Source organism: Amblyraja radiata, chromosome 31 (assembly GCF_010909765.2).
Source record: "Amblyraja radiata isolate CabotCenter1 chromosome 31, sAmbRad1.1.pri, whole genome shotgun sequence".
NCBI classification, from domain to species: domain Eukaryota; kingdom Metazoa; phylum Chordata; class Chondrichthyes; order Rajiformes; family Rajidae; genus Amblyraja; species Amblyraja radiata.
Genome location: NC_045986.1, coordinates 22,262,608 through 22,285,954, shown reverse-complemented (window position 1 = coordinate 22,285,954; position 23,347 = coordinate 22,262,608).

Below are 23,347 nucleotides of genomic sequence, written 5' to 3'. Positions count from 1 at the left end.
GGCCACACCGACCAGCGATCCCCGCACACTAACACTATCCTACACACACTAGGGACAATTTACAATTTTACCAAGCCAATTAGTCTTTAAACCTGTACTTCTTTGGAGTGTGGGAGGAAACTGGAGCTCCCGGAGAAAATCCATGCAGGTCACAGGGAGAACAAACTCCATTCAGTCAGCACCCGTAGTCAGGATCGAACCCAGGTCCCTGACCTGTAAGGCAGCCTCCACCACCGTGCCACCCTGCTGCACCACCGTGCCACCTGATGATATAAAAGATACTCCACAAATTTGATTTTTCTTTAGCAAGATAGTGAGTGTCTATCGGTAGATGACAACTTCATTTGGCTTGACCATGAACCCTTTTACAAGGGTCAAGCCAGATGTCAATCATTATCTGGGCTTCTTCAAGATACGAACCTTCAAAGAGGCATCATAACTGAAACACAATAACAACCTGTAGCAATGTTACAAAATTTTGAGATTTAAAAAATCAAGTCTGTAATTTATCCCATCAGATAAAGCATAAAAATAAGTTTAATTTGACACCTAATTCACTTTCATATCTCAAGTATTTAAAAAGTTATGGCCATTTTCATACTGGGAAATGAGCATCTTGTTCCCTATTGATTTTCTATGGACATAACAAAAAAGCTGTGATCGTGAACAGTCAAAAGCCCATAACTTTCTTAAAAATTAAGAGAACTGAATGAAATTTTCAGTTATCATAGATTGAAGCATTCTGAAACAAATATAAAATAATCTTACTTGGATGACCTGAAATTAAAGCATATAATTAGTTAGTTACCTAATTGTAGCTAATTTCAGACTTCAATTACTAGATCTAAACATCTATCCATTTCTTAACAAATGATTAACATTTTTAAATAGCCTAAATGTCCAAATAATATTCACAAATAATTCACAATAAAACATGATTTTTAAATCTCATTTACATTAATTTATAGGCCAAATGGAAGGAATTTAGTGTTCAATTGCTGTAAATAAATGCCCATTTAAATGCGCTTTCTAGTGGGATCCTGTGAACGCGCTGGTTTAGAACGTTCACATTGCGGTAGATTTGTGCCTCAAATGCCCAGAAAAATACTGCGGGATATAATGGGCCCAGAATGAGCTACTCGCAATATTAAACTTTGTATAAAGGGATCTTTAGAAGCCCTTTTTAATGTAAAAATATGCAGCATACTTTCAGTTATTTGCTCTATGAGTCCCTGCGGTTGCTGGTGGTCGCGGGTTTAGATATTGATTTTTAAACTACTATAACTATTATACGAGGCCTTTAAAACTAATAATAGCTTTTGCGACGGGGTCTTTCAGCGATTTTTCGTTAATAATTAACTAGGCTGAACATCTTCGATTTGAACAGCCTAGAGAAAATTGCGTTTTAAACCCGCCCCCTCTAAACGGCGCCAAAATCGCGCACACCCGCAGCGACAGATTTTCAGCGACGCTTCAGGTAGGCTTTGCAACATACCTACAACCTGCACTTGGTAAATCATGAGCAGATGTACATCAGCTCATCATTGATTAAATAAGGGTGGTCACAGTAGCGCAGCGGTAGAGTTGCTGCCTTACAGCGAATGCAGCACCGGAGACCCGGGTTCGATCCCGACTACGGGTGCTGTCTGTACGGAGTTTGTACATTCTCCCCATGACCTGCGTGGGTTTCCTCCGAGATCTTCGGTTTCCTCCCACGCTCCAAAGACGTACAGATTTGTAGGTTAATTGGCTTGGTAAATGTAAAAAAAAAACATTGTCCCTAGTGAGCGTAGGATAGTGTTAATGTGTGGGGATCGCGGGTCGGGGCAGACCTGGTGGGCCGAAGGGCCTGTTTCCGCGCTGTATCTCTGAACTGAAACTAAACCACCCTCATGGCAATGAGGATACAGGGTTAATATTGTGATTTAGAGAGAAAAAGCTTGTCGGATCAGCCATAGTATTGTTTACACAATCTCTTGTTTTAAATAAGAAATCCTGTTTTGTTGGCATTTCTGAAGAAGGGTCTCTACCCAAAATATCACCTATTCCTTTTCTCCAGACCTGCTGAGTTACTCCAGCTTTTTGTGTCTGTCCTTACTACATTCTCATGTCAGATTCATCACCCTTGGTAGTTCGATCACCGCCTACTGTAAATGTAGGCCATCCTAATGGAGATATTTGCCCTACATATTTTGGCAGATATCTTCAGCCATAACACCATTTTAAAGGAATCTTACTATTGAAAGATAAAATATAAATCATCGTGGTCTCATACTAAATCCTCAGTGTATCTGATGAAATACAAACAGCTGTACCACTGGCCGGTGATTTAAACTGCTTATTTTGCTTTCATCTATTTTCTGACATATTTAGTCTGCAGCCTGAATGGATTCTCACCCACACAAGGGATTATTGCATCATTCCTAAATCCTAAATGGTTTTTCCTCAGCAGATGCTCAATTAAATCTGTTCTGCTTACAGTCGATGTGCGGAGGAATGGTCCTGACCTGATGCTTACTTACATTGAATATTAATTAGTTCGAACAAAATTCCTAACCGAGTCGTCAATAGTGCTTTTGAAAAACGATGCCATGATTTGTTGATTTTTAAAAAATTTCTCGAAGATGATCTTGTCATCGATGCATTACAGAATACCTGCCAGAACCTGCAGAAAGGCAAATTCACATTTTTGAAAATTGTTGCTACAAAGTGAGTTGACAGCATGGTGGAAAAGAATGAACCCTGTTCTACACAGCATTCACTGACCAGATGCTAATGTCCACATAGGTCCATGCCAGAAATGTGGCGACTCTTTGTGTACTGCCTAGGTGAGGTCTCCTGTATGATTTTATCTAGATTGTGTGCAAAAACAAGGAATTTCACCGCGCCTAGGTACATGAGACAATAAATTATAATTGAATCATTGTCTATCGCCAGCTTGTTTGAGACATTCTGATGTGCTGATGTTTGGGCTGGGGACAAATGGCAAATACAGGAGCAAGGTTTTTTAAATATCTTCATTAGGCTCCAGAAACCTGGGTTCATTCTTGCCCTCTTATGCTGTCTATGAGTAGCTTACACTTTCTTTCTGGGATTGCTTGGGTTTCCTTCAGGTGCTCCAGTTTCTTCCCAAAGACGTGCATGTCGGTAGGTCAATTATCCATTGTTAAATGCCCTAATTGTATGGGTGAGTAGTAGAAACTGGAGGGAGTTTTGTTTAGTTTGGCTTTGAGCTACAGTCCCTTCGGCCCACTGAATCCATGCCAACCAGCGATCCCCGTACACATACAGTATGCTACACGCTGGGGACAATTTACAATTTTACCGAAGCCAATGAACCTACAAACCTGCACGTCTTTGGAGTGTGGGAGGAAACCGGAGCTCCTGGAGAAAATCCGCGCAGGTCACAGGGAGAACGCGCAAACTCCGTACAGTCAGCACCCATAGTCAGGATCAAACGTGGGTCTCTGATGCTGTAAGGCAGCAACTCTACCACTGCGCCACCGTGCCACCGTGCCACCCCCAGGTTAAAAGAAATGTGGAGAGAATAAAATGGGATTAGAGTAAATAGGGTGATGGATCATTACAGTGGAGGCATCGATAAAGGCCTGCGCCCATACGATATGATTCTATGACTCCGTGATCTGCGGTGTTATCTCTATTTGTCTTTCCACAGATGCTGCCTGACCTACTGAGAGTTGCTGGTGTGTTCTATTTTAATATCAAGGTTCCACCATCTGCAGTTATTTTTAATCAGCATCCCCTTTTGGAGATTCATTGGCAATCCTTTTGAAACACCTAAGATTCCGAGTGTAATTTGCAGGTCAAATGCTCGGAGATGATTTCCTTGGCTGAGAGTCTGCAGTGAAGGTGCTGACTCAGGATAAAAGATTGGCCATTCAGTACCGAGATGAGGAGAAATGTCTCTAAACAGAAGCTTGTGGATCTATGGACAGATACCAATGGTGCAATGCTGGGGCATCACAACAATAGTGGGCCCCACTATTAGAATTCATTGTGAATTCAATCTGACAGGTATAGAGTCAGTGACCTCTATAGTCAGTGACTATAAGAGTCAGCATTGAAACAGGCCCTTTAGCCCAATTCAGCCATGCCAACCAAGATGTCCCATCTACGCTGGGCCCACTTGCCAGTGTTATAAGGCCATAAGGAATAGGAATAGAATTAGGCCATTTGGCCCATCAAGTCAACTCTGCCATTCAATCATGTCTGATCTATCTCTCCCTCCTAACCCCATTCTCCTGCCTTCTCCTCATAACCTCTGACACCTATACTAATCAATGGCGTTTGACCCATATCTCACCAAACATTTCCTATCCATGTGCCTGTCCAAGTGTCTTTTAAATGTTGTTATTGTACCTGCCTCAGCTACCTCCTCTGGCAGCTCATTCCAGATATCGACCACTCTCTGTGGGAAAAGGTTGCCTCAGGTTCCTATTAAATCCCCTCTCACCTTAAACCCATGTCCTCTGAATCTTGATCCCCCTCCCTTGGGTAAAATATTGTGCATTCACCCTATCAATTCCCCACATGATTTTATATGGTCCATATGAGTCATTCAGTCTTCCCAAACTCAATAGTGGCACATCCTGCAGATTGACTATTGACTGATCCATAGTTATAGAAGTAAGCTGTTTAATTCAATTGTAAATCATTGTTTTTTGCTCTACATGTAACACAGTATTAAGTCCTTGGCCTTGAGTCAATGATACTCCCTGAAAAACCTTACACACAGTGAAGGGAATTCACATCAACAGCCAACACCATCTGCATCTTATCTCTACATTTTGTTAGTGTCGTCAACAATGCAAATTAGTAAAACAGGGCTTCAGCAGCAACTAGGGGTTAATATTAAATCTGTATCACATCACCAGCAACCAGCGCTAATAACACAGGAAAAAAATGAGAACCAAATGAGTTCTTTATGGGTCCCATGGAAGAGTAGTTCATAATGCTGTACAACAACACATTACAGATGTTATAGCAGTAGCACAGGGGCCCACGGGCCAGTGCGACACAGCCAATTACTGTCAAAGTATTAACAGCAATGTCACACTACAGTACGGGTGGCATGGTGGCTGCCTTACAGCGCCAGAGACCCAGGTTCGATCCTGACTATGGGTGCTGTCTGTACGGAGTTTGTACGTTCTCCCTGCGACCGCATGGGCTTTTCTCCAGGTGCTCCAGTCTCCACCCACGGTCCAAAGACATACAGGTTTGTAGCTTAATTGGCTTTGGTAAAAATTGTAAGTCCCTAGTGTGTAGGGTAGTGCTAGTATGCGGGGATCGCTGTTCGGCGCGGACTCGGTGGGCTGAAGGGCATGTTTCCACACTCTATCTCCAAACCAAAACCAAAATTCTAGAAGAACACTTCACTCACAGTTTTCCCAGATTTTCCCATTTTCCTCCGGATACCACAGGCTTCTGAATCCATGTTCGCCAGCTTCCTGCATCAGCATGAAAGGGGGCATTCCTCAGAAGTTACTTTAAACAGTCTTGACATGGTTATTCTCTCCCAGTAATACGCACCACTGGAGATTACAATGTCCTGTTGACCCCATCCACCTGCAGAACATTAGGGTTTTATTGATCCTGAGATCAGGCTCAGGCACCCTATGTTTCTCCATTCCCCAATTCAGGAACAAAATCAAATGGCTCTTCCAAACACTTTGTTTATGAATTTATTTATTCACCTCATCACATTGCAAGAAATCCTCCTTGACCTCAAGACCATGGAATGAGCTATCAGAGGAGGTAGTTGAGGCAAGTACCCTAACAGCATTTAAAACTTAGTTGGATAAGTACATGGATAGGAAAGGTTGGAGCGATACGAGACAAACACAGGCAAATGGCTCCAGTATAGTTGGTCAGCATGGACGTGTTGGGCCGAAAGGCTTGTTTCCGTGCTCTATGACTCCATGACTATGACTCTAGGTAACCCCTGCTCTGGAGATGAATTCCATGATTCCGTTAACCAGTGGTTCAATGGTGCCAGTGGTGCTTTTTACTGTCACATATTCAAAGTGCAAACGCACAGTGAAATTATTTTATTGTAAACAATCCCGTAGAGTATTGCTATATCCAAACACATCCCCGATTAGCATGTGTACAGAAATAGTCCGCAGAGCTCGCGTGCAAGAGGCGCCATGTTTTGATGTCCAGTCAAAGTTTTTCAAAGTCCAGTTCGCGCTCCACTTGTTCTGAGCGTTGCCCGATTCAGGCTGCAGACCACCAGCCATCGCCTCCCTTGGATGTCTGGATCGACCAGCGAACCAACATCCTTCTCCTTGCCCATCCCCGGGGGTGCCGACGAACTCTGATCAGTATTGAGAGTGTCAGAAGTAATGTGTTTTTTAAATTGTGAAGGACTTCTGCGTGTGTGGTGGCGAGAACAAAAGGAATGTCTGTCGTAGAAGATAAACCAGGAGCGGCATAATTACGTAAGTGGTGGTGGTGTTGGCTGAGGGAGGCATCTTAATGACAGGTGTTGTGGAGGAGGTGTAACTCGGAGACAGAAAGAAAAAAAACAAAGACAATTAATGCCAGAACCGTGAGATTAAAAAACAATAAAGATGCCGGAAATCTGAAATGAAACAGAAATGCCTGAAATATCCAGTAGGTCAGAGAGCATCTTCAGGGAGAGACAATCAGAGTTAGCAGCTTTCATTAGAAGTGTCTTTCATCAGAATCAGAATAGGGCGGCACAAAGACACAGCGGTAGAGTTACTGCCTTACAGCACCAGGGACCCAGGTTCGATCTTGACTACAGGTGCTGTCTGCACAGAGTTTGTACGTTCTCCCTGTGACCACGTGGGTGTACTCCAGGTGCTCTGGTTTCCTCCCATATGCCAAAGACATACAGGTTTGTAGCTTAATTGGCCTCTGTAAATTGCCCCTAGTGTCTAGAATGCGAAACTGGGATAACTTTGAGCTAGTGTATGGGTGATCGGTGGTCGGCACGGACTCGGTGGGTTGAAGGATCTGGTTTCCGCTGTATCTCTAAACGAAACTAAACTAAACTAAATAACTGGTCAGCACTAATGAAAACTGGTAAGCTGATTACAAGCAAAAACAATATTATGTCCCAAAAACTGTGTTGCACCAAACCAAATGTTCAATTTACCATTCCACGGATTTACTTCAGGTTTTGTTTGAACAATGTAAAGAAAGAGAGTGGGAATGGAGAATTAGACAGGTAACTGGAAGTTTTGAAACTACATTTTGAGTAAGTGGAATTGTTCTGCAAAGCAATCCATCAATTTATACTAGTTTTGGCCTCAATGTGAAGAGGTCCCACTCAAACACATCGTTGTCATTAATAAGCCTCCACCACCATTTGTGCCATTCCGTCTGTTTTGGTCGACTGCCAAGGGCGACATTCCCTTTGTCTTAAGATGGACACAAAGTGGTGGAGTAACTCAGCGGGTCAGGCAGAAAAGGGATAAGTGATGTCTAGATCGGGACCCTTCTTCGGTCTGATGAAGGGTCTGAGCTGAAATGTCACCTTTCCTTTTTCTACAAAGTTCCTCCACCACTTTGTGTTTGTATTTGGATTAAACAGCATCTCCAGTTCCTTCTTATCATATTTGTTCTCTCCACCACCTTCCCTTCCCCAAACTTGATTTCTAACTTTTCTTAATTCTGATGAAAGGACATTGACCCAAATTAACCTGGACCTCTCCCCACAGATGCTGCTCGCCCTCGTGTGTTTCAAGCATTTGCTGCTTTCATTTTAGATCTCCACTGTTTGAAAGTTTTTGCTGTTTGACATTTTGAGGGCCCATTTAATATAACAATTTAGATTATATATTCATAGAAAGATATATTGTTTCATTTGTTTTATGTCTATTCTTCTGTCTATTTCACTCCACCTTGTTCGACTACACCTTGTCTTTGTAGAAGCCATTTCTGTTATTGTTTTCTTCCCTCCTTGTCCAAGCTAATGACTTTAGTTTAGTTTAGTTTAGTTTAGTTTAGTTTAGAGTTATCGCGCAGAAACAGGCCCTTCGGCCTAACGAGTCTGCACCGACCAGCGATCCCCGCAAATTAACACTATCCTACACTGGAGACAATTTTTACATTCACACCAAGTCAATTAACCTACAAACCTGTATGTCTTTGGAAACCAAAGTTCTCAGAGAAATTCCAGGGAGATCACGGGGAGAACATACAAACTATGTACAGACAAGCACCCATAACCAGGATTGAACCTGGGTCCCTGGCGCTGTGAATGCTGTAAGGCAGCAACTCTACCGCTGCGCCACCGTGCCACCCTAATTCTTCATCTTTAAAGTATTAACCAATGCAGACTCAGCCATAATTAATCCTGAAATGACCTGTTATCTTAAAACAAAACATAACCTACTTTCTCGACCCACCATGCTCCTGCTCACAACTAATATCAAATGTTGTGTGTTACCAAATGTTTCTTGTTCTTTAAGCATTAAACAATACAGGCTCATTCATCATTAAATCTGAGATGTCCTGTTGGTCTTGTCGGTTCAAAACGTTTTTGGAACAGGGTTTCATAATCTAAGAAATGACAGGAGCAGAATTAGGCCATTCGGCCCATCAGGTCTATTCCGCCATTCAATCATGGCTGATCTATCTTTCCCTCTTAACCCCAATCTCCGGCCTTCTTCCCATAATCCCTGACACCCGTACTAATCAATGACACCCATACTAATCACTAATCACTAATCACTAATCTTGGAACATTGTGGATGGTCCAACCCGAGAGGGCAACATACCGGACCTGAACATACGGGAACTCAATGGGACTAGAGAGGACTGAGAAAAGGAGCATCATCTCATGTGGGATACAAAGGGGCTGAAGTTATACTGCAATCAATCAGATATCTCATTAGCCTGCATCGAGCGTTGCATTCTGTTTCTGGACACCAGTCCTCCCGGAAAGTATTTTGACTTTGGAGGAAATGCTCTGATGATTTATATAACTATCCTGAGATTAAAATGCTTAAGATTATACTTGGGTTCCTTGAAAACAAAATAATAGGAAGATCAAACTGTGGCGCAAATGAGGATTCATTCAGCATAAGAGAACATGCAACCGTGGAGCACAGGAACAGGCCATTTGGCCCATCACGTTGGTGCTGACCATGATGTCATTCTAAACTAATCCAACCTGCCTGCACATGGTCTGCATCCCTCTATTCCAGGATAAAAGGCTAAGGCAATATGAGTAAAAGGTTAGTGCAACATAAATTCTAGTAAAGTCCGATTGTAGAGGATTTTAAATTCTCTGTCGAAGCCCCAGCAAAATGCTCCTTTGTTTCCATCAGTGTCCTGGGATAGATCTCAAGATTGGGGTCTGGGGACTTAACCACCAAGATACCCAACACCACCTCCTCCTGAAACTCAACATGTCCCAGAAATTCAACATACCGCTCCATGATCTCACAACCATCCATAACCTTCAATTTGACACGGCAAGTTAATTAATGATAACCCAATTCAACGCATGAATTAACTCCTTTGTCGTTGAGTGGTCCTAACTATTCCCTAGCTACCATCCTGTTCCTAATATACATTTAGAAATATCGTGGGTATCTACTTAATCCTACTTTCCAAGGACATTTCTTGGCACCTTTAGCCCTCCAAATGTCTTGTTTGAGTTCTGTCCTACTTTCTTTATATTCCTCTCTGTTGATTGAAATAATAATAATCCAACTGAGAAGTGCCAAGGGCCATGACTTTACATTGGAGATGGGTTCTTCAGGGATGAAGCCAGTGAATTCTTCTCATGGAAAGTTTAGATTAGTTTAGTTTAGAGATACAGCACGGAAACATGTCCCTCGGCCCACTGTGCCCACACCGACCAGCGATCCCCGCACATTAACACTATCGTACACACACTAGGGACATTTTACATTTATACCAAGCCAATTAACCTACAAACCTGCACGTCTTTGGAGTGTGGGAGTGGGAGGAAAACAAAGATCTTGGAGAAAACCCACGCGGTCACGGGGAGAATGTATAAACTCCGTACAGACAGCGCCCGTAGTCAGGATCGAACCCGGGTCTCGGGTACTGTAAGCTCTGTAAGGCAGCGGCTATACCATTGCGCCACTGTGTCACCCTCAAAAGATTCAATCCTTTAAGTGCCAGTAAGTAGGTATGTTGCAAAACCTACCTGAAGCGTCGTTGAAAATCTGCCGTTGTGGGTGTGCGCGATTTTGGCGCCGTTTAGAGGGGGCGGGTTTAAAACGCGATTTTCTCTAAGCTGTTCCAATCGAAAATGTTCAGCCTAGTTAATTATTAACGAAAAATCGCTGGAAGACCCCGTCGCAAAAGCTATTATTAGTTTTAAAGGCCTTGAATAATAGTTATAGTAGTTTAAAAATCAATCTTTAAACCCGCGACAGCCAGCAACCGCAGGGTCCCATAAAGCAAACCACAGAAGTTAGGTTGTATATTTTTACATTAAAAAGGGCTTTTAAAGAACCCTTTATACAAAGTTTAATATTGCGAGTAGCTCAATTTGGCCCCATTATATCCCGCAGTATTTTTCTCGGCATTTGGGGCACAAATCTACCACAATGTGAACGTTCTAAACCAGCGCGTTCCACAGGGACCCACTGGAAAGCTGATTTAAATGGGCATTTATTTACAACAATTAAACACAAAATTCCTTCCATTTGGCCTATAAATTAATGTAAATGAGATTTAAAAATCATGTTTTATTGTGAATTATTTGTGAATATTATTTGGACATTTAGGCTATTTAAAAATGTTAATCATTTATTAAGAAATGGATAGATGTTTAGATCTAGTAATTGAAGTCTGAAATTAGCTACAATTAGGTAACTAACTAATTATATGCTTTAATTTCAGGTCATCCAAGTAAGATTATTTTATATTTGTTTCAGAATGCTTCAATCTATGATAACTGAAAATTTCATTCAGTTCTCTTAATTTTTAAGAAAGTTATGGGCTTTTGACTGTTCACGATCACAGCTTTTTTGTTATGTCCATAGAAAATCAATAGGGAACAAGATGCTCATTTCCCAGTATGAAAATAGAAACATAGAAACATAGAAAGTAGGTGCGAGAGTAGACCACCAGGTCCGTCGAGCCCGCACCGCCATTCGCTCATGGCTGAACACTAAACAGACACACTTACCCACAAACAGTAGACACAAGACACAGAACACAAGACACTACCCTCCCCTTTATACCGCTATCACCCCTCTCCACCCCAAAAACCTCGTGATCTCCTGGGGGAGGCAAAAAAACGGATAAAAACCCAGGTCCAATTCGGGAAAAAAATCCGGGAAATTCCTCTCCGACCCCAATCTAGGCGATCGACACTTGTCCAGGAGATCACTCAGGTCTTACTATACTAACCATACCTAGGTCCATATCCCTGCCCTCTCCCCGTAGCCCCTTATCCCCTTGGCAGCTAAAAAAACATCTATTTTAGTCTTAAATATATTTAAAGTTTCTGCTTCCACTGCTCCCTGGGGCAGTGAATTCCATAAATTAACCACCCTCTGGGTGAAGAAGTTCTTCCTCATCTCAGTTTTAAAAGAGCCCCCCCTTATTCTGCAACTATGTCCCCTAGTTCTAGTTGCAACTATGTCCCCTAGTTCTAGTTGCAACTGTGTCCCCTAGTTCTAGTCCTAGTTCTGGGATAAATTACAGACTTGATTTTTAAAATCTCAAAATTTTGTAACATTGCTACAGTAAGCATATAACAGTTCACACAATGCTATTGACTGCTGTGCATCAATTTAGTTTTCCTAACATTACTGCATGTTCCATCACAGAAAAAACACACTGGAAAGATCTAAAACTCTCTCTAAAATCACTGTTGAAAATTTCAGAGTTAAGTTCAATGCATTTGTCGGTTGACATCGAATCAATGACCTGAATCTTCTCCTTATGTTCCCCGACAATTCTCTCATTCGATGATAGATTTTTGTCATTTGATGTTATGGAACAAAAAAAGCAGGTGGATGGAGCTAAAATAAAATTAGCCTTCATCTAATTGAATGATGGGACAAGCTTTCTGGGTTGAATGGCCCACACCTGGCTCTATTTCTATGAACATGAGAATTTTCAAATCAATGCATTGCCAATCCAGGATTCAGTAGGTGAGGTAAGAATGTTGAACTTTAAACATTCTGTGAGGAAAATATTTCATTTTGATGCCCAGTTTTAGTTTAGTTTTAGTTCAGAGATACAAAGCAGAAACAGGCCCTTCTGCCCACCGAGTCCACACCGACCAGCGATCCCCGCACATTAACACCAACCTACACACGCTAGGGACAATTTTACATTTATAACCAAGCCACTTAACCTGCAAACCTGTATGTCTTTGTAGTGTGGATGGAAATCGAAGATCTCTGAGAAGAAACACGCGGTCACGGGGAGAACGTACAAACTCTATACAAACTTGGTTGTGCTTGGTTATAAAGGTTAAATTATCCCTAGTGTGTGTAGGGTGGTGTCAATGTGCGGAGATCGCTGGTCAGTGCGGACGCAGTGGGCCGAAGGGCCTGTTTCTGTGCTGTATCTCTAAAGTAAAACTAAACTAAACTAAAACTATATGGACAACAAAATGAAATATTTGCCACACAGAATGTTTAAAGTTCAACATTTGATTAGTACCAGAGGTGATGGGAAGAAGGCAGAAGAATGGGGTTAGAAGGATGAAATAGATCAGCTATGTTTGAATGGCGGAGTAGATGATGCCGAATGGCTTAGTTCTACTCCTAATTACCTTATGACAAGCACTCGTAGTCAGGATCAAACCCGGATCTGTGGCGCTGTAAGGTAGTAGCTCTATCATGACGCCCCTGTGCCGCCCCTTGTGAAGTCTCCTCTCTACTACTCAAAATGCAACCAAGACTAAACTACAGTATTCTGGCTTAATTTGGCCCGTTGAGCATTTGCATGCAATAATCAATTAAGAAGAAGTCCCACACTGTATCTCTGCACTGACTAGTTAGTCATTGAGGAATATGCAATGTTTTCAAGAAAATTCAGTCACTTCCTATTATTCTAAATAGATAATTAAGGCTCTACACCACAGGGTCATTTTGCTCATTAGCTAAAATGCTAAATGACAAAAATATGTTTCCTTCTTAAAGAGATTTATTTAGACATTGGGATTCAGCTTTCTGGGTGTTTTAACGCAATTTTTATAATGAAGATTGACAAGTTCTTGATTAGTAAGGGTGTCAAAGGTTACATGCAGAAGGCAGGAGAGGGGAAAATAGATCAGCCATGATTGAATGGCTTATGCAGTCATAAGTGAGAGGAGCAGAATTAGGACATTCAGCCCATTAAGTCTACGCCATTCAATCACGGCTGATCTATCTCTCCCTCCTAACCCCATTCTCCTGCCTTCTGACCATAAGCCCTGACACCCGTACTAATCAATGGGTACCCGTACAGCTCAACGGGCTGAATGGCCTAATTCTATCCCTGTGACTTATGAACTTATGAACAATGGCGACAGGACATGTGTTTTGAGAATGTGACTTAAATTAGTATTTACCATTCTTCTGGATTTTTAATTTATCCGCTGCAAAGGTCACCACTATTTTGAAAGATGACATTCTTCCCTCATTGCGGGCAGGCTCTTATTTTTAAACAACTGTCTCAACCTCTTCCAATGCCAAAAGCTTTGGGAAACCGAAGTAGTGCAAATCCCTTCAGACTCTATTTAAACGAGAATGACTATATTTAAGGAATGATTTATAACTGATTTGCACTGGCAATGATACTCCAACTTTGGTACTGCTCACATGAGACATAAATTCCAGCCTGGATTCATCAGGCAGTATAGTCTGTTTCTGTACGGCAAATTCTATTTAATAATAGTCTTAATTTTAACTATAGTCATATTCTATTTTTTTTTTCAGTAGCGTCCTTGGACAATTTCTCTAAACTGTTTCTGATTTCTCAGTTGACTTCATAGACTAAACTGTGAATGTTTCCGCACCAAAGCTTATAGTTTAGAACGGGATGATATACCCACGTAACTGAAAGATGTGGGATGTAAACACGACCTTCTCTAGGGCCTTCTTCATGAAATTCGGCCACAAAGTAGTGTAATGATACAGCAAGTCTGATCTCAATGTTGCTGGGGACCCCTCCAGCCATCCTCGTCCAAGGAATCTGTGAGGAATAGGAATGGACACAAAGTGCTGGAGCAACTCTGCGGGTCAGGAAGTAACTCTGGAGAATGTGGACAGGTCACCTTTGGGGTCGGGACCCTTCTTCAGACTTAAGACAGGTCTCGACCTGAAACATAACCATCCATGTTCTCCGAGCTGCTGCCTGACCCATTGAGTTACCCCAGCACTTTGTGTCCTTTTGCATAGTCCAGCATCTGCAGTTCCTTGTTTCTACACTAAGTATAGGATGGAGTTGGCAGCAATGGGTCTGGGTGGGTCAAATGAATGGAGTATCAGGAGCCCCTCCCAAGCTGACAGAATCACAAAGTATATTTAGAAATGAGCGTTAAAAAGAACCTGTACCTGTATTTATAATTGTTTGCAGACCTTTCCAAATATTAAGATGCAAATTCTCTGCTCTGTCGCCATAACAATGCTGGGTGCCAGTAGTAAGCAAGTATCTCTGGTACCCAGTTTGCATTGTCAAGTGATATAAAACCCAAACTGAAACATTGTCTGTCCATTTCCTCCACTGATGCTGCCTGACCTGCTGAGTTCCTCCAGCTTTTTTGTTTTTTTTGCTCCAGATTCCAGGTTCTGCAGTTTCTTGTGCCTCAATTTCACTGCTCCACTGGCAAAATCCCTTCAAAATATGCCTACTTTGAAGATGTTCCCCTCCTCTCTCTGTTGGGGGTTCTCTCTGTCTTTGTGATTCCTGCTCTTTGACCATGTTTTAACCCAATCTCACAGTCTAAAGAAGAGTCCCAACCCGAAAATGTCATCTGTCCATTCGCTCCACACATGCTGAGTGTTCTTTGCTCATGAATGATACAAAACTCCCCAAGAGATGTACTTCTATCAATGGAATATTATCACAGTCATCACAACTAAATACTATCAGTGAGGACTGCACATGTGAAACCTGAACGTGGGACTGTTGTGAAGGTCAGGTCGACTTCCACAAATGCATTAGAGGAACGATTTGGAGAACACCACACCTATATCTCAAATACTCATAGAGTTAATATAAAGGGTTAAATAATTATAGAGGGAACTAATGAAGTTGCATGATTTTAAACTTTGGCTATTCATAAATGGAAAACATTTAAATTAATTTAATTATTTTATAGGACATCAGATGTCTTTACAACATGGGGAATATTTGGAATATGCAGGAACCAATGCTAAATCAATAAGGGAAAATGATTACAGTCAATCAAACTAATTTTCTTTCAATCTTTGGAGTGCATTTAGCCAAAGTGATCTTCCGGGGCTGAATATCAATATAGAATAATGAATTAGTCAGATGATTCCAAGGCTGACATATATTTAAACACAAGGTATGTGTGTGTGGAATGTCAACAAATATATAAGCAAGTGCTTTCAAAGGATGGGCAAATTATGCTTGACGTTTGTTGCCCTCATAGGGATATCTGGAACTAAAAGATTTCACAATAAGGGGTTGTCCATTTAATATCATAGGATCATAAATGATAGGAGCAGAATTAGGCCATTCGGCCCCAGCAAGTCTTCTGCTTCTTCTTCTTCTTAGGGCAAGTCTTCTTCTTCTTCACACCATTCAATCATGTCTGATCTATCTCTCCCTCCTAACCCCATTCTCCTGCCTTCTTCCCATAACCTCAGACACCCGTCCTAATCTAGAATGGAGATGAAGAGGGGTTTTGACTTCATAGATACAAAAAGAACTGCAGATGTTGGAATCTTGAGCAAATCACAAAGTACCGGAAAAACTCAGCAGGTCAGGAAACATCTGTGGAGGGAACAGACAGGTGATATATTGGGCCTTCAGACTTTCTTCAGAGTTGTGAATCTCTGTAATTCTCAATCCCAGATGCACATGGAGGAGGAGTTCATTGAATATATATTCGATGCCAAGTTGGATTTTTGTTCTAAGGGGAAGTCGGGCCTTATGATGAACAAGCAGAAAAGTGGAATTATGGTTAAGACCAAAGCAGCCATGATCTTATTAAATAGTTGAGCTGGTAAGAGATGGTGCATAGCTTCCTCCTACACCTAATTCTTAATTTCTTACAGTGTGAGGTACAGATTATTAAGCCCACAAGACAAGGGAGATGTTGTACTTGAAGGATGGAGACACCATCTTCTAGCCAATTCTGATTTGGTACGTAACACAAGCATTTTGAGTCACACAGCATGGAAACAGGCCCTTCGACCCAACTAATTCTGAGTCAGAAAGTCCAAATAGATTTATTCCAACAATTTGAGCCTGCAAATCTCGGCTGACATTGAAGATTTCAAACGAGGCATTAAATACTTGCCCTCTCAGAAGGATGTAAAACTCCCTGGGAGAATCATTCAAAGGAGAAAGGCAAGTTCAACATTTATTACCCAATGAGCAGCATTGAAACAGATTATCTGAGCATTACCTCACTGCTGTGGACAGGATGACTGCTGTGCTGCCCACATTTGAATAGTGACCGAAGCACTTTGGCTGTTTAGAGTGTTGGAAATGTCGAGGCTCCGGAAGCTGCCAGGGACATGCGAGTATGGCACGGAATTGTGAAGTGAAAGAGGTCATTTTCACCTTGGAAAAGGACAAGGCACGTCACCGATCCTGTAAGGAGACTTCCACACAGACACAAATGGGGCAAAGGAGTTTAACTGGACAGTGAAGACTGAAGGTGCTGGAAATCTGAAATAAATGTAGAAAATGTCAGAAATACTCAGCAGGTCAGACAGCTCCAATGGGAAGAGACAATGAAGATGACACATGAGTAGTTTTCTTCTCACTACTGATGCTACAAACTGAGTTGTGTATCCCCAACATTTCGGTTATAAAGCCAGCTGGTACTGTTCATTTTACACAATCAACAAAAGTTTAAAGACCTCGTGCTGAATTGTCACAGAGAATTCAGTTCAGTGGTTAGGGCAGCACCAGACCTGGAACTGCTTGTTCATTTTTATAGCAGCAGACAATGCCTTTGAGCCACAGGCTAAATGGATCAGTCACTTTGATTAAATTAACAACATCATCCTTTTGATCATAAGGAACTGGCTCGTGTCTTTGTGAAGGTTTGCTGGTTTAACAATAGAATGCCAAGCAATGATGTAACCCTGGGATTTTGTTTCTGACCTCGATATCATCCTTGGAGATCTTGGAGACCTTTCTGTGGGAGTCAGAAAAGTACACAATACTTCACATGTGGTCAGATTAAGGCTCAACATCATCTTGGCATAGCTGATTGGAGACTGATTCGAATAGCACCCAGAGGGAGAGGCAGAGTTTGTTCAGTACCGCTTTCTAGGTGTACCCTGTGAAGGAGTTCAAGGCTAGACAGACACATTAACTGGCAGGGAAGTTACTTCAAACATGTTCCCAGAGGTAACATCCAGGAAGTGACGATGTTCTGATGCAGGACTTTGACCCAAATTGTCAACAGATGCCGTTCGACCTGCTGAGTTCCTCCGACAGTTTTTGTAGGAAAGAACTGCAGATGCTGGTTTAACGGAAGATAAACGCAAAATTCTGGTGTAACTTGCTGAGTTGCCCCAGCATTTTGTGTCTATCTTCCTCCAACAAAATGTTTGTTGCTCCAAGAAGATGGGTGGACGATCAAAGCTGCACCTCTCTTACAGAGGTTAACGGTTGGAAGCATAAAGGATACACAACAAGTGAGGTTCTCAAGGAACGGCACAGTGCTGGAGTAACTCAGCAGGTCAGGCAGCATCTCTGGAGAACATGGATAGGTGACGTTTCGGGTCGGGCCCCTCTTCAGATTGAATGCAGAGTGATGGGAAAGAATGCTGGAAAAGAAAAAGGGCAGGACAGAGCATATCTGGTAACATAAGGTCCTGATGACACAAGGTGTAGGAGCAGAATTAGGCCATTCAGCCCATCAAGTCTACTGCGCCATTCAATCGTGGCTGATCTATCTCTGCTTCCTAACCCCATTTTCCTGCCTTCTCCCCATAACCTCTGACACCTGTACTAGGTGACACAGGTGAACACAGGTGAGATGGTTGTTTGACAAAGGCTTGGGATGAAAAGGCAGGTGTACGCCTGAAAAGGATAAAGGATTGCAAATTGTTCGGCTCAGAGAGAGAAATGGTGTGAATTGAGTAGCCATTGGAAGTGAGGTTCTCGCACAACCTCAACCTCGAAATGGATTCCACAAGTGAATTTTGCGGGAATACATTCTCACCGTCTTCATCTGTACGAAATATGTCGACAGTAAGAAGTGATTTTCCAACATGCGCGTAGGACATTTTGTTAAGTCCTCATAATAATTAACATGCATCACTGAGCTGTTAACAGCATAATTCTAATGAACCCCTGTCTCAGATCCCAGACACAGTTGATCATCAGTGTGCTTTTGTGTTGGAGTTCCACAGATTATTGTTTGAGGAAATTATCTTTATTTTGCAGACTGATTCTTCAAAGGCGATTATATTTCAAAGGATTTCATGGCTTTATGAATCCAATGCTTTTGGTGTTCAGGCTTGTAATGATCTTGATCCAACACATGGTAGATAAGACACGACTCTTCTAAGTTAGTGTTTAAGAAAGAACTGCAGATGCTGGAAAAATCGAAGGTAGACAAAAATGCTGGAGAAAATCAGTCTGAAGAAGGGTCTCGACCCGAAACGTCACCTATTCCTTCGCTCCATAGATGCTGCCTCACCCGCCGAGTTTCTCCAGCATTTTTGTCTACCTACTCTTTTAAGGTAGGGTATCTCATATTTTGTTATCTCACATTTCTTTATGGCATAGAAGGAAACCATTTGGCCCACCAAATCTCAGCTGGTTCTCAGAGCAAGTCCATGAATCCGATCTCTCTGAGCAGCGATTTGAGATCAATGCAGCAAGATCCATCATTTAAAATGTGTGTCCATGGGTAAGATCAACTTTAAAGAAAAGCAAGTTTGCCTCTGTAATCTTTTCACAAACTGACTCAATGTTGTGCTACATTATTTTGAATGACTTGGGCAGCTTGCTTTCATAAAGGATCTGTTTGTGAATGAACTTATTTCATCCCTGCGCCTGCCACAAACATTTTAAGGCATAACTAAGATTGGCCATCTTTTGAAGTAATGTTTGCCCTTGGTAGAAATGCTCATGTGAACTTCACTGAGGTTATAAATTGGGGTCGCCCGTGTTGAATTCCGTACAAATGGAAATCTGGCAGCATGTACAAAGGACAATTGATTTATAATCTTCAGTTAATGGGCTACTTCATTGTTCATTCAGTGAAGGTTCTCCCTGATTACTTCAAATGCAAGGTTTGTTTTATTTCAGAGGATTTACTTTATCTCTCCACATCACCATCTATATATCTCGTTTCCCTTATCCCTAACCAGTCTGAAGAAGGGTCTTGACCCGAAACGTCACCCATTCCTTCTCTCCAGAGATGCTGTCTGTCCTGCTGAGTTACTCCAGCTTTTGTGTCTATCGTCGATTGACTATGAGGATTGGCATGTGCCTTTGACACTATTTGCTATTAGATTACATATCCAATAGCAGGATATCATTCACATAAGATTCCTATTTATCCGTGGGAACACGCCTACCGTGTATCCTTTGCTCCGACACCTAAACACCTTCAAGTAACTATTTTTAGACCATATTTGCTAAATCATTTCTCAGTCTCGCAAAAGTAGCCTTAATCTAATTTAGCATTTTCTCATTTTATCTTTGACCATTTCATAACTATATTAAATTATGATCAGTATTTACATCTTCCTACACTGAGTCCCCTCTGCCTGCCTAGCTTCATTCCTACTACTAGATTCACAATTACATCAGCCTTCCCAACCGCTCTGTGTAAGGAGGGACTGCACATGTTTGTTTAAACTAAAGACAGACACGAAAAGATGGAGTAACTCAGCGGGTCAGGCAGCATCTCTGTGGAAAAGGAATATGTGACATTTCAGGTCATGAAGAAGGGTCTGAAGAACGGTCTCGACCCGAAACGTCACCTATTCCTTTCCTCCAGAGATGCTGCCTGACCCGTTGAGTTACTCCACATTTTTGTGTCTATCTCTCAACTCCTGTTGGATTTGCTAAACATTGGCTAAAAAACTCCCCTGAAGGTAATTTTGTAATTCTTATCAACCATGCCTTGCAGATTGATTAAAACTGCAAATAATATTAGGCAATGTCCCATATTTACTGTCCTAATGGGTTGTTTGTACAAGCTAATAGATTTAGTCCTCTTTCTCTCTGAGAATATTTGAAAAGCTAAAAAAACATTTGCAGCAATTTGATTTCTCCTTTGTTCTCCAGTTCAAACCTTTGAGTCTCATTGTCGCTCCTTATAATATGTCATCACATCTCACAGCTGTGACTATTTAGCTATTAATAAATACAGTCCCTCATCCTCCTTTACTTAAAACTTCCCTCTAATCCTTCAGGGAATCCTGTAACAATGTTAGTCTGCCAGTCCTGCCCCTTCTGACATCTGAAGAAGGGTCTCGACCCGAAACATCCTCCATTCCTTCCATCCAGAGATGCTGTTTAAAAAGGAACTGCAGATGCTGGAAAATCGAAGGTAGACAAAAGTGCTGGAGAAACTCAGCGGGTGCAGCAGCATCTATGGAGCGAAGGAGATAGACAACGTTTTGGGCCAAAACCCTTCTTCAGCGGGTTTCGGCCTGAAACAGTGCCTATATCGTTCCATAGATGCTGCTGCACCCGCTGAGTTTCTCCAGCACTTTTGTCTACCATCCACAGATGCTGCCTGTCCCACTGAGTTACTCCAGCTTTTTGTGTCTATCTTCAGTTTAAACCAGCACCCACAGTTCCTTCCTACACATAACGTGTTAAATGTTTGTCTATTTTCTATTTTGTTTTCTTTGTCTTTCTAATTGTCTCATTAGTTTTCAGCCTTCCATCTCGAGCTCTGGATTGCTGCCTTCCTCACTGTTATTCAGTTGCTTTTCCCACCGACAAATTACATTAAATCCTCCCAGCTAGCATCAGCAAAGCTGTTCTGCAGAACCAGTCCCAGAAGCATAAAACAAGAAATTACAGAGAGTTGTAGATGTAGCCCAGTCCAGACTCCCCATCATCGACTCCATCTACACTTCATGCTGCCTCGGTAAAGCAGCCAACATAATCAAAGACTTGTAACATCCTCTCATTCCTCATCCCATCAATCCTTCTTTTTGTTTTACAGATGCAGCGTGGAATCAGACCCTTCATTCCACCGAGTCGGCACCGACCACCAATCCTCGCACATTAACACTATCCTACACGCACTAGGGAAAGTTTACACGTACTGTACACCAAGCCAATTGACCTACACACCTGTATGTCTTCGGAGTGTGGGAGGAAACCGAAGATCTCGGAGAAAACCGACGCGGTCATGGGGAGAATGTACAAACTCTGTACAGCCAGCCCCCGTAGTCGGGATCGAACCTGGGTCTCCGGCGCTGCAAGTGCTGTAAGGCAGCAACTCTACCGCTGCGCCACCGTGGCCACCCTTCTTCTCCCAGTTGGCGGAAGGTATAGAAGCTTGAAAGCGCACAGCCCTGTTATTATGCTTCTGAATGGTCCTTCCATGGGCCAGGATATCGTCCGATTCCCTTCCACAGCATTGTGGACATTGGACATTATCTCTGGAACTGGAACATTGCTGAGAACAATATTCTGCATTTTGTATCTTCCCCTTTGCCCTTTCTATTGGACTTGATTTTGAGTTTTGGAGGACACGGATAGATGACGTTTCAGGTTGGAACCCTTCTTCAAAGGTTATTTTACCTGGTGAAATTATAATGAACAGTTAATGTTACCTAAAACAAAAATCTCCACTTCTTGGACAATCTAGTTTTCTCTCTTATCTCTTGCCTTGGTGACATTCAGTATTCGAAATCTTGGCTCTTCATTAGAGTTATCGGATTAGATATACCAGCCTGCATGGCTTAACCAGGAGACCTTGGTCTGAATCGGCTTGGTGTTTCCAAGGCTGGGTATCATTCCTGAACCTCATGGTGTTAGTTTTTCCAGTCTCATGAATCACTGATGCAATGCACCTTTAAACTAGAGATTGCTCCTCAGCGAATTACACTGAATATTGCCAAGCGCACTTATCTACTGGGTACAGATGATTAAAATCCATATTATAGATTATTTAATTTGTTTGTACCTGTACATCCGTGCCCTTTTAATATTCCCTCCGCCCCCCCAACCCTGTAAAACTTGCAATGTTTTCCACATATTTTGCTTTATTTAACTTCTGTTCCGTTAATTTATGAGCCGTATGCAGCATGTTGTGGCTGTTTTATGTTACAGTAAAGACTAAATTAAGAAAAGCTCGTGGCTTACGAACTCCTCAAGGCTGTGAGAGCTTTTGAACACTGATTGATGACATCGTGGAGTCTTTGTCTTTTGAAGGCTTTGCTAAAGTAGGGCAAGTGAAATAGTTGCTGGGTTATTTCCATACCGTGCATGCATTGCCTCTTCCTCCCCTGCCCCTTAACCAACAGGCAGTCTCCTTCACATAGGACAACACTGCTGTGTTGTTCTCAATGCCAAACCAAGTGCTCAGTCATTGATTGAGAATGGGATCAGCTTTTTCACTCTTTTCCTTCCCCGAGCCCAGAGGGGGGAAAAAACTCCCCGCTACTTTTGTAACACTTCCCAAACGCTCCAAATTCCAACACAGTTTCATCAGAAGATAGATACAAACTGCCGGAGTAACTCAGCGGGGCAGGCAGCATCTCTGGATAGAAGGGATGGGAGACATTTCGGCTCTCGACTCTCCCCCCCCCCCCCCCCCCCCCCCCATCCCAATCTTTGCACATCCCCAATCCTTTCCACTCATCACTTTAATTTCATTTTTTTTGGTATCTTGTGTTTTATGACTGTTGGCAGACCATTTTCCCTCCCGCAATAAATAAAGTTCTATCGTATCATATCATAATGGGATGGTCTGAAGAAGGGGTCTCGACCCGAAACGTTACCCATTCCTTCTCTCAAAAGATGCTGCCTGCCCCGCAGAGTTACTCTAGCATTTTGTGTCTATCTTCAGTGTAAACCAGCATCTGCAGATCCTTCCTACATAGTTTTATCAGTGTCTGTGTGACTATCTAAGGCCAGACCTGCTTAATTTCCAGATTTTACAATCCTCCTGGCAACCCTGCTTTTAATAACACATTGCCTGCGTGCTGCCTTCACTCTGCAAGGTGGCGGATTGGCA